We start from the raw sequence: 4,504 nt of genomic DNA, 5'->3' as shown, positions 1-4,504 counted from the left end.
AAAAAAAAAATAAAAAAAAAAATAGTAGTAGCCAGGTGGTGGTGCACGCCTTTAATCCCAGCACTCTGGAGGCAGAGGCAGGAGGATCCCTGTGAGCTCAAGGCCAGTCTAGTCTACAGATCAATTTCCAGGACAGAGCTCCACAGAGAAACCCTGCCTGGGGGGGGGGGAGCAGACAGGGCAGTGGTTTAGAACCAGCTAGGATTTTTTTTTGCTCTCCCCAATTACTTAGGGACATTTGGTAATGCCTGGGAACACTTAGGGACATTTGGTAGTACCTGTAGACACTTGGTTGTCATGATGGACAGAGACAAATGCTACTGTTTCTTAGAGCATTCCCTAGAGCAGGGATGTTGCTAGATATGCTGTAAAGCTTTGTCTTGTTCTATCCTTTTGGTGTTTTGCTTTGTTTTGTTTTGCTTTTTTGGGTTTTTTTTGAGACAGGGTCTCACTATGTAGCCTTGGCTGTCCTGGAGCTCACGATGTAGACCAGGCTGGTCTCGAACTCACAGAGATCTGCCTGCCTCTGCCCCCTGAGAACTAAAGGCCTGCAACCACTCTGCCAGGCTCAAATACCCTACCATGTAAACAGGCTACAAAGGAATGACTCAGTTCCAAGTGTGTCCACAAAGCTCTCAGCAAACACTCTTAGTGAGGCAAGGCAGTGGTGGCTCACACCTATCATCCCAGCATTCTGGAGACGGAGAGAAGAGAGTCCAAGGGTTTAACCCAGTCTGGCCCCAGGCTGGAGTACACAGGACAACCTCACCAAACCAATAAAGCTCACACCATGAGGTTTTCTTTGCTCCTCGACTCTAAGGGTGGTGACTGGCTTCAGCGGGTGTGGTACCATCTGTGCCTGATGCCAAGATGCAGGATCAACATAACTACAGGTGCTAAGCACTGACTCAGTGCCAGGCCCTGTGGACAGCTATAGGTGCCTCTCCTGTGACTCCGTAACCCTGTGTGGTAGCCTACTGTTCTCTGCTGTTTTAGAGGAAACTGGTTCAAAAGTCTCCAAGCTAATCCAGAACTTAACCCTAGATCTATATATTCTTTTAAATCATTTTTTGTGTGTTTGGATGTTTTGTCTGCATGCATGTCTGGTGCCCAAGAAGGTGTTATAGACAATTACAAGCTGCCACGTGGGTGCAGGGAATCAAACCAGGGTCCTCTGGCAGAATGACAAGTGCTCCTAACAGCTGAGTCATCTATCTAGCCCAGGCCTCTATATTCTTAGGGAGTGGAAGTGTATGTATGGAGTGTTACTACGGTAACCACTGAACCATCTATCCAGCCAGAGCTCCTCAGGAAGTGGAAGTGTATGTATGGAGTGTTACTAGGCATAGCAGTGCACACCTCTCATCCTAGCACTTGGGAGGCAAAGGCAGGCGGCTCTCTTCATCCTGCTTCACAAAAGGATGGGGCATGAGAATCCTCTTGTCTACTTATAAAAGCAATAAAATGACAACATTAGTCACTTTGGGAGACAATTGGGAACAGGGATGGAGGACAACATTTGACTGTTGAAACTAGAAGCAAGTGAAAAGATAATCTACCATAGTTGTGCCAGAGTCTAGAGATCAACATGTCAGTCTGAATCGGCTGCTCATGGGTGATGGCAGTATTCGGCTATCTACATTCTACTAGCCAGCCTGGTGGTTCTCCACCCAGCCGCACTTAAGAAACATGTCAAGGCTAGGGAATCATTGTCCAGGAGTAACTCCAACAGGATCCTGGGTCTCTGCAGAAGCAGGAAGGTGGCTTGACATGTGAGCAGGCTCCAGGGTCTGCCGGGGAGCAGAGGTTGCACCTAGGGACCACTTCCCAGTTGTATGTAGTGTCTCTCAGAGGATGGTCCTGGTGTGTAAGATGCTGGGATGCAGGGTGGAGGGGAAGTGATGGGAGCAGAATGACTATTAGACCCCTAAATGACTTTAATGGGCTATGATATAGCACAGTGGAGGATGTTTGCTTACTATGCGTGATGCGCCGTAGGTTTGATTCTTAGCACCATTGGAAAGCAAGCAAACAAAACTATATATTGGGGTTCTAGGACAGATAGATACCTTGAAGTCAAGGCCTATGGGAGTCAGGTAACTTTTTTTTTTTTTTTGGTTTTTCGAGACGGGGTTTCTCTGTATAGCCCAGGCTGTCCTGGAACTCACTCTGTAGACCAGGCTGGCCTCGAACTCAGAAATCCGCCTGCCTCTGCCTCCCAAGTGCTGGGATTAAAGGTGTGCGCCACTGCCGGGCCTGGTGGCGCAGGCCTTTAATCCCAGCACTCGGGAGGCAGAGGCAGGNGGNTTTCTGAGTTCGAGGCCAGCCTGGTCTACCAAGTGAGTTCCAGGACAGCCAGAGCTATACAGAGAAACCCTGTCTCGAAAAACCAAAAAAAAAAAAAAAAAAAAAAAAAAAAAAAAAAAAAAAAAAGGTGTGCGCCACCACGCCCAGCTAAGTAACTTTGTTTTTAATTACATTTACTGTGTGTGACAGTGCAAGTCCCATGTTGGATGTGTGGCAGACAGAGGACAGCTAATAACTGACTCTCCACCTATCATGCAGGTTCTGGGAAACCCAGGTGGTGTCAAACTTTGGGTGTAGCCCTGGTTGTCCTAGACCTGACTCTCTAAAATAGGTTGGCTGTGAACTCAGACATCTGGCTGCATCCAAAGTTCTGGGTTTTAAAAGTGTGAACTACCACCACCAGGCTTTGGGGCAGCTTCCTTTATCTGCTGAGCCATCTGGATCATTCGAGGGAAGTAGTTGAACGTGGCCTGGCATAGCCGGGTGTGGTGGCGCACGCCTTTATTCCCAGCATTCGGGAGGCAGAGGCAGGTGGATTTCTGAGTTTGAGGCCAGCCTGGTCTACAAAGTGAGTTCCAGGACAGCCAGGGCCATACAGAGAAAAACCCTGTCTCGAAAAACAAACAAACAAACAAAAAAAAATCCTGGCGTGATACAAGAGAAGTGGTGGGAAGTGTAGGGAAGATAGGCCCTGGGTCATTGTACCTGCTCACTGGAGGTCTGCAAGGTAGGTAGGCCCAGTGCCCTTGGAACTTCCCATTCTTCCAGTGATGCCAGAACCTGCCCAGCAAAGAGTCTTTAGAGGCCCTGGGCTCTGAGCTACCTTGTAGGTTGGAGTCCTAGCAAGTTACTAGTGAGTTAAATCTTCACTGTCAATTTGACTGGATTAGGAAAAGCCCCGGGGATTAATAAAGCACCTCTGGGACTGTGCGGAGCATTTCCAAAGGCGATTAGCTCACAAGGTCTCTGACCTAATCGATGGCAGGGAGTCATTCCACTGTGGCTCACAGGACAGCATTATTGGGAGGTGATGATACGTCCAGGGGTGGGGCTGGACGGGGAGGTCACAGTAAGTTGCTACGGTTACTTCCTACATCCCTTTGACTCTTGGCTACCATGGCATGTTCCTACCCCCATACCCTCTTCATCATGATGAAGTAACATCTCTGAGACCATTAACCAAGATAAATCCTCTAAGTTGCTTTTTTTTTTTTCCTTTTGGCTTATCTGGTCATGTGACACAAAGGCCTGCTACCTTTTTGTTTGTTTGTTTGAGACAGTGTTTCTCTGTACAGCCCTGGCTGTCCTGGAACTCACTCTGTAGACCAGGCTGGTCTCGAACTCAGAAATCCGCCTGCCTCTGTCTCCCAAGTGTTGGGATTAAAGGTGTGCACCACCACACCTGGCCTACCTTAACTTTCTTGAACATCAGCTTTGTGTGCTGCACAGTGATGATTAACATCCTGAGAGGGATGCGGAGGGTCAAATGAACATCGTGCAGTACTTAGAGCATCCCCTGCCCCCCAACACACACAATGGCTAACTAGACCTATTTTGTTGTTTCCGTTGGATTGACACACCCTCATGGCGTAGTCTTGCCGAAATGCACAATCCGATTATAACCATGAAAAAAAAAATCTCAAGAGAGGCTAAACTATAAGGCATTCTGTAAATCTATAGATCTGATTGCTTTAGGAGAAAATAAAAATGTTAATATCTGGGCTGGACAGATGGCTCAGGGGTAAAAGCACTGGCTGCTCCCATAGACGACCCTAGTCTTGTTCCCAGCACCTACACAGTGGCTAACAACTACCTGTAAGTCCAGGTCTCAGGTGATGTGACACTCACTCCTGGTCATCGGAGGCACTGAGTATACATGTGTTATACAATCATGTACTCATATACATACACACAAAAAAGTTCATGATGGGTTGGGGAAGGTAGCTCAGTTCAGAGAGAGCCTGGGCGGCATTCAGTTGGCTCTGAATTTGTTCCCTAGCTCTGCTAGGCCCTTGGTATGGCGCTGTGCACCTGCAATCCCAGAACGTGAGAGTGGGAGGAGTCTTAGTAGTTCAAGGAAATCCTCCACTACATACCAAGTTTGAGGCTAGCCTGGGCTACATTCGGCTATCTTTTTTTTTTTTTTTTTTTTTTTTTGAATAGTTTTTTTTGCTTCTACTTGGTTGATTTCATCCCT

Source organism: Mus pahari, chromosome 23 (genome assembly GCF_900095145.1).
Source record: "Mus pahari chromosome 23, PAHARI_EIJ_v1.1, whole genome shotgun sequence".
Lineage (NCBI taxonomy): Eukaryota > Metazoa > Chordata > Mammalia > Rodentia > Muridae > Mus > Mus pahari.
Note: the sequence above shows the minus strand (reverse complement) of the source record.